Below are 13,072 nucleotides of genomic sequence, written 5' to 3' on the forward strand. Positions count from 1 at the left end.
TTTGAGACTGAACCTTGCTCAGTCACTTGTGAAGAGCAGTCCCAGACACACTGAACCTAGCCTTTTCTGCTGCTATTAGTTACCTGGCAGGGAGTTTACAATTGTCCTGGTATGTTTGTCCTGACAAAGTTTGGTTCTGGACACCCCTGTGAACTCTGGTAATGGAGTATTAAAAAGAGCATCAAAGACACAAATTATTTCTACTCTGAAACTGGCCCAATTTTTTTCCTCTGCTCTTAGACCAGCAGTAGAAAAACCAAGATTTGTTACAGAGATAATAGGAATTTTAGCAAGCCATCTAACTGAATCCTTTCAGGAAAGACAAAGTGGCAGAGCACGACTGAATGGCCCAATTAACCTCAGCATAATATCTTCAATTGGCAATATAAAAAGCAAATGCTAAAAGTTCCTCATCTAATACCATTCAATCCTCTGCCATGATTACTTATATTTTAGAAATGACCAGAACTAGATTTAGTTTAGATACGAATTTATGGAGCTTTATTTTCCTGTCAAAATAACAGTGGCAGAAAAAAATGCAATTTGAAACTAGTCCTAAGTCTGGGAGAAATTCAACTTTTGGATATAAATAGCAGCAAAACCTGCCTAACCTAAATGCTCATTTTACTTTAAACTAGTTTAATTTAAGCAATAGAAGTTACACTTACTTTTAATGGGCAGCAGCTGTTCATTAAATTTATAATGACATTTGGGTACCCTGGTGATAGACATTCAGAAATATCATATACATAGAGACAGAAATTCATTAGTAGCACTACGGAGATGGCTTGGAAGTGAAATTAACTTGAAAAGAGACACTTGTTTCACCTCCATCTGCAGTTTGAAAACCTGGACTATTATCTCAGGCATATAAATGCATCACAGAGTGGTATTAGCCAAAGCCCATCCTATCAAAAATCTGAAGAATTTTCACTGTGAAGACATACACATGCTTAGAATTTTTCTAAAATTTATCATTGTACTACTACTACTGAAATATACATTGGTTTCACTTTCATTTATATACAGAGACACACAAATCTAAAACAGAGATTGTTATATTACCACCAGGGCAGTGGTGAGTGCATTAGAGTTTATGCATATAGAGTTTATGTATTTGCCTGTCAGGGAACTGCTCATTTCTGATGGACCCTGGCTCTGTCCTTCTGCTGCCAGGTGGATTATTTGTAACAGCTTCAGTAGACAAAAGGGTGGACCCACACATTATCAAATAATACAGAAAGTAACTACAGAACTCTAGTAACCAAACAGCTTTAGTCTTTTATGAATGCTGTCTCTTGGTCCATTAATTATACATTCAAATCCCTCTCCAGTCTCTTAGCTTGGGTCTCTTCTTCATGCAAACTCCATTTCTCCTCTCTGAACGCAGTACTGCTAGGATCTCCCTGTACCATCTTACCTGAACATATACCCAGAGAACTCAGCAGGGGATCAGCACTAAAAATGTTATTCCAACTTGCATTAACTAGGCAGCCAAGGTCAAATAAAGCTGTGTGTATGGACTCCATGGCATTTCAGATACTCTGTAGTGAGACCTTTGCAACATTTATTACTTCAGTGTGATTGCCAAATGCTATCCTTCGCATTTCATTAAGCAAGACTGTTGATTGTACATAGGAATGGACTAGAACATGACTGGATTAGAAGAAAACTTGTAAAATGACACACAAAATCAAACAGCAGCTTTTTCAGTTTGGTTCAGCAAGAATTGATGATACAACCTCCATCGGTTTATTTAATTTTGTGGATCAGTAGGAGTAGATTTATACAAGGAAAGAGTCTGAGAACCCAACATCCACACAGTACCTCTCACAGGGTTTTGTTTTCCCTTTTTCTCCAGAACAGTTCTAGTCCAGTCCCACAGACTGAAGACCTGTTTGTGGTTGCAATGCATTAGCTACACTACTAGAGAGCATTTTTCCCCTTTACTTTCATGCAAAAGGAATCCAGTTCAAGTTTCAAATACATTACAGGAACCAAAGCATGAGCAGAGACATTTGTTTCAAAACACTCTTCTGATGCAAAATAGTGCATTAAAGTAAATAAAAAGCATATAAAGCAGGTTTTTTTTTAATGTATAGAAGTGACAGCTCCCACTGGAGCTGCTCTGAGGACTGCATGTGAATAACTCTGATAATTTAGAAGCATTATACCCTCACATAGTTCTCTCTGTGCATCGTTCAATTTTTTTTCTGTTAAGTAAGTCCTCCTGTGGCAGGAAACTCATTAGCAAATTCTTTGCTGAAAGTAATGCTTATGTAAGTTGATGAAAAGCACATTATCAGAAGAATGTTTTGATTAATTTGCTGTTCATTAACGATACACCTCTGTGGCTTAGAGTAAGTTCTCTTTTAAAGACAACTATAACAATTATACGCAGATGCATTTTTTTAAGAAAATAGTGTTCTGAGAACATTTAATCACTTCTAACAAATGTTTGGTCTTTGTTTACTTCAGGTCTCCATTTAAACTCTAGCACACTGTTGCAATATGTCTGGTAATCTGAGGTCCCAGAGGGCTTCTTCCAAGAAAGCTGCAATTGCAGAGCCATAAAAAGTCTTCCTGGTGTTAAAAGGTGACCAGGTTTGTGTGTCTTGTCAGCCATGAATCAGAGGTAGAGAACATATATCAGCTTTAAACAGAAAACCTACAGTAATTACTTTTTCCAGCAGGTCAACTTGGGTGCTTACCATGATGTACCTTAATCTGGATCATGCTCGCTTCACTTCCAATGTCATTGCAAATCCAAAACTTTGACCCTATTCCCTTAAATGATATGCACCTTTTCATGACCTTTTTTATAATACCTAGCTTGTGTGACTACTAAACTGGAGATGCCTTTCTTTTTATCATATTAAAAATTAGTGCTCATTTTGAGGAAAATTGGTGTTTATTCTGAGGAAAAATTTAAAAAAAAAATTTAGTAGCTTTGCATTTTTTCCCTGGGAAAAAATAAGAGCTTAAATGAGGGCTTTATTTCTGTACTGCATCTCTGCACTTCTCCATTTTAAGGGGTATTGTGGTGATGAAGACATCATCAATGTTTTGACAACATCTACTTGCCACAGGTGTTATATCACTCCCAGTAAAAATAGCTGTCCTAGTAACAACACTGTGCCAAGCTGGTACTAGGTAGTTATATTCGGCCAACATAACCTGCTACTAGATAGGGTGTTCTTCACTGCAGTGCTACCATGTGTGGTAATAGAAATTCTCTTTTATACACTTATTGTTTCTAGGGGTAAAGCAAAACAGTCCTCACACACTGTGTGTATTTCTAAGTTTCTAAAGAGCTTTATGATGCTTAGGATGAGAACATGTCTATAAATCTAAGTAGACATACTCTCATTTTCTCCAGTTTGTCGTCTGCCTAATTTTGTCAGTAGGTTTGCCCAGAATATTATTTTTCTAGCACTTGGTTTCAGCTAAGCCTGGTCTGCTCAGAAACCTGCTCACAAGGTTCACTCAGCTGAGCAAAGATTAGCTGGAGTGACTTACCAGTTAATAATTGATTAAAAGAAAATGGCTCTTCCTCCCAGACATCTTCTCACTTTTCCAGGCTGTAACATCAGATGAGTGGGAGTTGTAATGGTCTGCTGTCACTGCTTCCATTCCTGCTTCTGCTGGAGCAAGGAGGGAGGGTACTGACCAACAAAAAGACATAGGAAACACAGCATAGTATTAACAGCTCTTGATCATTAAGGAAAACAAAGGGCCATATTTCAGCTAACAGCACAACATCTGCCAAAAATCTGCACAGAGCAGTTATAAACACAAATGGGTACTTTGTGAGCACACTTCAACCAAATAACTTGACCGAGCAGGTAGTTTTCCAAATGCCTTCCTAGCCTTAATCCCAAGGCAGAATGCTGTGCACAAATCAAGCAGCTCAATAGCATTACCCTATGGAAATGTGTCCCCAGGGTCCAATGTTCCCTCTTCTCTCTCTAGTACCCCAAAAATGACTCCTGTTAAAACCAGAACTTGTTGCAGAGATAAAAAGAGCTTGAGGAGATTTATCCTTACATTTTCACCAAATAAGAGGGAAGAGATTCAAAAGTGTGATGAACAGAGAAAGTCAATAGGAACATCATGGTGCTCTGTGGAACATTCCTTCCTACCCTGCTGTTAAATCAAGTTAAATATTTGTTTCATTTCTTTTTCTATAGACAGAAAAGATCTGAATGCCTTCAGTTTTGAACTATTGTTATGAATACCAACGAAGCGCTAGAAACACGAGGGATCTTAGGGAGCTCTCCTCTAGCCCTCCAAGTACGGCCCTGAGAGGGAGCCTGCCTGGCTTACACAGGCTGGAAATTGAGCAGCATTTCTAAAGAGACAGGGAAAACTGGTAGCCCAGGGGAAAGCCACCTAAGTCAGCAAAGCAGAAAAGCCCACAAGAGGTGTTGGCAAACGTTAGCTCAAAATCTCCTCCCATACAGGCAAGCACTGAGGTCCTCAGGGAGATGGAGGTGGCCTCTCAGGAACTGGTGCCACACCAGGCAATCCCCTCCTGACTGCAGGAGTTACACTGGGTGCTGGTTAAGGCTGAACTGGTGCCACAGTGCTTGTGAATCTTGCTGAAGTTTGTTTCTTTTCTAAACTGATCACGACACAGCCCTTTCATTCAAACCTCTGATGGGGATCTGCTTCCCCTGTTGGTGTCTGCAGCTGTCTGAGCTGCATTTAGCTCCTGCTTTTGTCCTAACAGAGTTGAACTCTGAGCATGAGGGCCCTGTCTATGCTTCTTTGTGGCCTGCAAAAAAGGCATCTCCTCCCTGACATAAAAGCCATTCATTTTTGCATGGAAGAGGAGAACAAATATTTTCTCTCTAGTGGCTGATGAAGTTTATATGAGAAATAAGGCACCTAAGAGTTACTATGGTGCTTATATAAAGTAATTTTCAATAAAGGATCACCACAGAAAATCTGAGGAGCTCATTTTTATAACTTTTCAGGAACTAAAATGTGTTGGTTGCATAAAATGTTTCACCTTTAGTATTTACTTTAGTATTTACTGCAAATGAACCCATTTTGCCCCAGTGGGGCTGTGCTAGTGCAGCACTTCACACTGGCTGCCACAGCTTATCCAGCTCCCCTGGTCCCAGCTGGAGCCACTGGAATGGGTCAGGTTTCTTTGCATGGCACTGAACTGTGTGGCATTGAACTTCCATTTCTTCTGCAGAGAGGGAACTTGCTCAGAAAAGTTTTGTTTCCCATCTGAGCCATCTCACTGACTCTAAGAGTCCTGCCAGCTGACATCCCCTGTCCTTGCAATGAAAAGCAAGTATGCTTTAGCAGAAGTGGGACCCAAATTCAGAATATTTTTCTTCTGAGCAAATATTACAGGAATAGTCACGAGTCTTTTGGACTCTGAAGCCTGCAGTCAGTCAAGAAAGTTCATTACCTTAAATACATATAATAATTTCCAGAAGAATGTAGTGCAATTTTCCAGAGGTCTCAAGAATGATTAGGGACCATGCAGTTTTGGAAACAAACCTTGTGCTTTCAAAAAAAGTTTCTTATAGACTTCCATATTACAGCGCTAGCTTAGCATGTCATGGGAAAACAAGAGGGACTTTAACAAAAAAGCATTGTCAGCCCTTCCAGTTTTCCCACTACATTTCTTTAATCCATTCAGAAGAGACTGACCTTTTCTCTTTTGTATTGGTCTCCTATTCTTACCATATTGCACAACTGAAAATCTGACATCCTTAGCTTCTCAGGTATTCATTTTCACCATACTGCTCCAAGAAAGAAAATTCATGAATGGGGAATTGAAGCACCAGAGATCCAAAGAGCTCCCAGAGCCATTCAGGGAGTCGGTTCAGGGAGCACTGAGTCCAGACCTCCTAAGTCTAGCAGCAGGACCTCAGCTATTCAATCATCCTTCCTTTCAATTGCACCATTTACCTGTCCAGAGATCACTTTCACATGATAAGTCTTTTTAATTTAAAAACTACTTATATTTTAAGTGTATGTTCATAACAAGAGAGGCAGAATATTTTTACTGAATCGTGTTCATTCTCTATCAGTTATTTATGAACACCAGACCTGTCTCTCCTTATTCAATAAAACAGGTATGTATTAATTTAAATTAATGCAAATAAGGACCATTGATTCCTCTGACCCCTTTAATTCATTAGCCAGGCTGATTAGTTTTTTAGATAAAGTGGAAGGGAAAAAATATACCCAAGGTGAATTTTGAAACAACTGTGTCAAACTGAAACCGAGCCTGGAGTGATCCTTATCTGCAAACTACAGGATATTTGTTCCACTGAACGTCAGAAGGATAAAATCTGTCTAAAGTCTCATGTTAGCAATGGACAGCCACTTAAGAGCCCTGCATCTGAGAACAGGCTTTACTTTATTGACCATAAAAGTAAAACAGTGTGTTTTATCATGCTCCTACTTAGGCAGCAAAATACTCTGAGATGGCAAATTTCTAAGTTTTACATATTGTAAGTATACAATTCTTAATGGGACGGTACTTAGTTGAGAGACAGTCCTCAGACCTAGCAAAACCCATCTATTCCACCAGTAAATGTTGTGGCCATTTGTTCTGACCTTTGCCTCCAGACTTGGGAGCTGGACCAAGGCAGGGACGAAGATTCTTAGGAACCAAGTGGAAATTTCCAAAGTGCTCAGTCTGGCTGGGGCCGCCCAGGCCTCAAGGGTGTTACTCACAGTCCCTAAATGCTGGCTGCATGATGTGACAATGGGGTATTTTAAAGCATTTCTCCTCAGAATAGTTATGTGTCCTCTTACAGTGTAAAGAACACTTAGGAATGGGGCAGCCACAGAACAGTACTCCTTCTCTTTGGACAAGGGAACATGCAGCTACACAATTCAGTGTCAAACAGCTGCAAGGGCAGGATGGGAGAGAACCCCAGCCTGAAGTACCCCACCATGTGCTGACTCACGGGCAGAAAGAAGAGGGTAAGACTGCTCTTTACAGAGAAAGGGGAGAGGTACAAATCCTGGACTAAGACAGACTCCTCTCCAGGGTCCACAAGAATTGCGGTCCACTGAAATCTGGAGCAACTGCAGTTCTAGAAGGATTCTCCTCTCCTGAGCTCAACATACCACTCTGCAAAGAAAGAGGGATTTGAGGGAAACAGAAATAAAGAAGACATCTAGGGCTGCACTAGCAGGTGTCACAAGCCTGGGAAAAGCAGCACTAGGATTTAATATCTGACATTCGGGAGAAGACCTGACAACCTCTGAAGAGAGAATTGAGGCAGACAACCCATGTGTCCCAGCTTGATTGTTGCCTTATGGTCATCCACTCTACACATCAGTAAAAGCACAACTTGCATTCCTTGGTTATTTACCTCTGAATCACCCAGGAAAATGGGAAAATATTCATTGAAAAATGTACCTGTGCTCTTTATATACTTATTTTCAAATGTGAGTCATAGAGTCAAATGCCTTCTAGATTTTTAGGTTAAGCAGAAGAAATGAAAGACAAGAGATTCCTGTGGATAAAGACAATTTGTCACATCTATGCCATACCCAGCTGTCACCACACAAGCCTTGGTAACAGGGTTTGAGCAAGCAGAACCAGCATGGAAAGAGTTCTGTGTCCTTCATCAGATGCAGGTCACCAGCAAGAAGTTAACTTATACAATAAAAATTTATTCAAACCTGTATTAAACAAACTGGAACTTTTTATGTCTAACATGTAAATAATGAACTCTATGTCACGTATCTTAGAAGACTGATTAATCCTTTCTTGCATTTTATATTACCCAAGTGAACTAGATATGAAATAGTGTCTTGGATGGTTCTAATAGATACCTTTAGAAACAAATCTGCACACCTGGGACAAATCTGCACAACATTTTCAATACAAATGCATTTCAGGCTTCACTCAAATTCCTCTAGAGAAAATGGGATTCTTTTCTTCTGGGTCAGACTCTTGCTCTGCAGGCCACATTTGTACTAATGCCTTGTAAAACAAAGTATTTCTAAGCTTTGTCTACATACAAATGAAGATGCATCAGTTTTGGAGGCATATTTACCTGCCAAAAAATCTTGAATACAGACCCTACAGGTCTTGAAGCTGCAAATATCAAGAAAATACAAATAACAGCAACTTAGAAGTGATTCCCACTTACTGCTTTTTTCTGAATAGCCTTCCTTTATCAGATTATTATCTCTATTCTGCAGGAGTTGGCTTTCCCTCCCAGAACCACTCGTTTTTTTAAGCACAGCTGGGAACAAGAAAATGCCCAACTCATTTTCAAGCAGGTCAGTCACTAATCCAACAGCAAATGTGGAGTACCATGCTGTGAAAAAAAAATTAGGCTTCAATGCATTAACACAAATATATAGCTACAGAGACATGTGGTGCTGCTCATCACTTCAATGAGGAAGCACTTAGGCAGCTTTTATGCCCTCTGACCTGGGTGTTCACCGTCTTCTTAATCTTCCCTGTATGTCCTGACCTGGTCATTAGAGATGCTGAAGGATTTCTCTAATTACTGAGAGTAATTTTCTCGCCTACCCAGCTGCCTTGGTCCGCAGAGGTGCCATGGCACACTGATTTTTCTCAGTACCAAGGGCCACCCCAAGCTGGGGATCATCTGGAGGCCAGTTAATCTGATGTTAGGGCTGCTTTGTGTGGATGATACAAAGCTGAGCTAGGGGAGTGTTTGGACAAGAGCACTTGGGACTCCTCCCAGCGGTGTGAGATTTCTTGGGCATGGTGACCTGGTACTGGTAACGAGGTGCCTTACTGAGCCAAGACTGCAGGAGCTGGTAAAACAAGGGTATTTCCTGCTAAAGATTAAAGCACCTCTCTCCTTATCGTCTTCTAACATCTTGAGGGGAAAAAAAAATGAAAATGAGCAACTAATTTTCTTGTTTTCTAACACCACAGAAATTGACACATTTGAAAGTTTTTGTTGTCTTTTTTTCCCCCACAAACTAACAAAATAAAAAAGACTCCAGAATATTCTGAATTATACACAAATGCACAAATGTTTTCTTAAAAAAGAATTCAGGTCCAAAGTGAGATAGAAAAATAAAACAAAAATAAAGACAAACCAGAAAAGCTGATGGTGGAGACTGAAGCCAAGGTACATCTCCCAGACTAGCACTCCCTGACAGCTAACAGCATTTGCATGAGCAGTGATTTAAGTCATACTTTTATAAACACCACATACTTAAAGGCATTAGAAAGACTTCAAGATTAAGGAGAGCTAGTAAAACAATTGCACCAAATTCCCTTTGATGGATCCAGATACTTTTATTTGCCAATGTCAAACACTTATCAGTGATCATTCTATAGCTGCTTTGCCTCTGCTCTAAATAAAGTGACTGTATAAAAACTATATATGCTACTAAGAGAAGGAATGAGAAATTTTACCTGGTAAGGACAATGCCTTCTAACAAAAATAGAAACCTATATTTAGGTTCTGTTACTTCATGCCTGGTTAATCTGGAGAGCATGTCCGGGAGAGCAACTGGTGTTAACCAGTCTGAGAGTGTGATGCCTGCAGCAACACAAACTTGTTAATCTAAGTTTAAAATAGATCTTCACAAGCAATTCAAGTTAACTATATCTGATCCAACTAGTTTTATCTTAGACTAGTCACTACATTTCATCTCTACTCTTTCGGTGCTCCAAACTTATAGCTTGAACTCAATGGAGCTAAATGAAACATCAGATACCTAAATATGAAGAACTTTCAGGCACAAATATGTGTTCCAATGGTCCTTGCAGTTGTAATCATAAAGTAGTTATGGTCCTGTTTAAAAAAAAAAAATTATTCCACTTAGGAAATTCACTTTCTTCTATCTTGAGCTACAGTACACACCACAAAAATCCTAAAACTGATAAGGATGATAATCTTTACCACTTCAGGAAAAAGCCTTCAAGAAATGATGGTGAGCATCTGCTGCTTCTAATGCTTAGTAGGATCTGTGTGTATTTGAGTTTGGGAAAGTCATACAGTGTGTTCACAGGTGCCTAGATACAGACTTTGGAGACAGCTACATATCTCTAAACTGTATTACCTTTATCAGGCAATTTGACCAAACAATATGTATTATTCTCTTGCCAAACTTTCCTCCTCTTAGGAGAAAGAAATATCCACTTGAAAAACCGAGCTGTGGAGTGTTATGTTTTTACTTGTTTTGTAGCACTTCTTAACAACTCTGGTTCCAAGAACAGAAAATCACATCGGGCATTCCCTTAGCACTGTGCAAAGATCCTGCTTGAACTCAGGCTGCTCCATGGGGGTCACCTCTGGTGGGATTTCCTGGGCCATGCCTTCAACATGCAAGTTACAGATACTTTCTGGTTGCCAAGAGTTTAGCAGCACCCTATTGCTGTTTGCTTGTGCTTTAGTGTCTTTCAATGATAAGGAGAGAGGGAGATCATGAATTGCAATTACTGGTGCTGTCCCCATGAAGAAGTGACCATGAAGAAAGCTTCCGCCGACTGTTGCCTAAAGAATCCAGCCTGCCCACTGTGCCTCCTGTGAAACCAAAGCCTCCTCCCACTTTCTTGAATTGTATCTGCTTTGTACATTAGTTTTAAGAACAAATGACCTTGAAGCTGTATGTGTAGCAAAAGAGAAGAATATGAGTCCTGTGCAAGAAACTGGAGAAGTATTATGGCTTTTATATCAACATGCAAAGCATCAGCAAGCCAGACACACATGTGCATTGTGAACTAAAAAAAGTCCTGCCCTGGCACCCAGGGAAGATGCAACTTGCTGTATTTAAAAATACATTTTCAGGTTACTAGAAACATTAACTATAAAGATGAAAGATTGATCCTACTCTAGGAACTTGGCTTGTCAATGGAAAATGTATGGTGAAAGAAATTATTCTAAGTCTTTAGAAACAGCACTGGAAAGGCTCACTGAAGTTAGGAAACTTTTCTCAAAGGCTCTATGTGTTTCAGAATCTGAAGAGCAGCCATGTGAAACACTCTTAATTCCTCCACTCATCTTTACACTAGAGAATATCACAGAGAAGAGGAAAAGTGCCACCCCAAAAGGCATATAGAATAATAATGAAATAAAGGGAACAATAAAGTTTGTGAAATCAGAATGGCATAAGAACGGCAAATCAGAATAAGCCTGCTCTAAAGAATGTGAGGTACCCACAGTGCAAGATTTTGGTCAGTCAAGCATATGCTCCATTATCTAAATGCAGCATTTGAATGGAGTTCACCGCCAGAACAAATATGTACTTTCTGGTGTGTCTGTCCCTTAGTCCGTCCTTTAGTCTGTCCTTTAGAATGTCTTCAAGAGGAGCTACTGGAGCTGTCTGCATCAGAACAGTTCATCTTCTTAGTTATGGCTGGATAGAGACACCCCCTCATACAGGTGGAGGGAGAATAATATATTTTTGTTTTGTTTTGTTTTGGTTTTTTTGTGGCTTTCTGGGATATTTTCCTCTGTCTATTCTGGCCACAGATTCATATATTGTTTCAGGCTGTTTCACACTCATTTTGAGAGTACAGCTTTTATCTGTCACTTTTGCCTTTTCCATGCTTTTTCATGGCACAGAAGCAAGTACTTCCTTACCTTCCTCCAGGCAGTGGGAAGAGTAGGGGTATGTTGAGAGGCAGAAGGAAAGACATTTCAAAATAATAATTTTGAAACTGAGTGATTGATACAGGCAGTGAGACGTTGCTGAAAAGTTGTGGGAAACCTTTGGGCATTATTCTCATTCCCAGCAGGTCTGGGATAGGTTCACTGCAGACAAACTGGCATCTGAGAGCCAGCCCAAGCACCTGAATGTGTAGGATTCCCAATGTTCATGTGAAGAGCCCTACGACTGCTACTGGTGGAACATAAAGAAAACCTGTGTAAAAATCCTGCTGGTGGGACTGTGGAAGACAAGAGGCTGTCTGGAAGTGTCCCTATGATTCTCACACAAACTGACGTGGAACTAGAAACCTGGAGCTGAGGTCAGTCTTGTGCTGCAATTGGTGAGACCAAGACAAAACCACTGGGCAAGTAGGTTTGTGCCCTGAAAGCACAGAGACCAATTGAAGTATGAATGATATTTTTTCCTGTATGATTGAGTGCAAAATTTCATTGGTTTTGCTTAGTTCAGAGCCATTTAAATATAGGATGAACTTTTCCTGATTTACTTTGCTTCCACTTGGTCAAAATGGCAGCCTTGCTGGTGGCCACAGCTAGTCTTTAACTGAGAAGGGAAAGCAAGCTCCTCAAAACCTTTTCATGAAGGTACTAAATACTGCCATTCAGTGATGAGGAATGCTGCAGCAGGTTGGCCTGCACAGCCCTTACATTTCTGCTGGCTCCCACAGCAGCAGAGCGGCACGAGGGATGGTGGGAATGGCCGAGCAATCCAGGTCGATCTCAATCAAAAAGTAACAAAGAACTCAGTGAGTTTGGAGAGAGGACTGTGAGGCTAAAGTTGTAAACTGATAACAGCTTGGACACACTGCACTGTTGTGTTGTGAAAGCCTAACGTTTAGCTTCTGTTTGCTTTAACTTGCTAACATTTTCCATTCTCTGGCTGTTGTAAATGTCATTTCTTTCCACAATCATGAGGTGAGGCCCTGATCTTTGCTCAGAAAAGGGTCCAGCTTTTATATCAAACCTTCTAATCATAATTTTACTGCAAACCTTGGACAATTTTGATAAGTGATTATGTTATTAATTGTTAAAAGGAAAGCTTCTAATATTGAACTTGAGGGCAGGCATGTAGAATGGATCGAATTTTGAAATAAAACAAAATAAATGCTGTTTAATGTATCATTTACAAGGTTGCAAGAAGCCGCTGTGCTTATCAGATGCTGCAATCATTTCCAGGAGCTACTTAGAAGAAGCTGTCAATTCCCTTCAAAAGTAATATGCCTAAGAGAATTTAAAAAGGGATTCCTTACTAAATTTCTCTTTTCTAATTTTTTAACTCATCTATAAAGTAAATTATTTAAATTTCTAAAGAACTTTTTTTTTAATAATAGATTTTTTTAATAGATCAGGGGGATGGAAAACAGTGCTCTAAAGTCTGCTTGCACAGTGAAATATTCTATATTCTTAAAAAGTCAAACACA

Source organism: Melospiza melodia, chromosome 1, assembly GCF_035770615.1.
Source record: "Melospiza melodia melodia isolate bMelMel2 chromosome 1, bMelMel2.pri, whole genome shotgun sequence".
NCBI lineage: Eukaryota > Metazoa > Chordata > Aves > Passeriformes > Passerellidae > Melospiza > Melospiza melodia.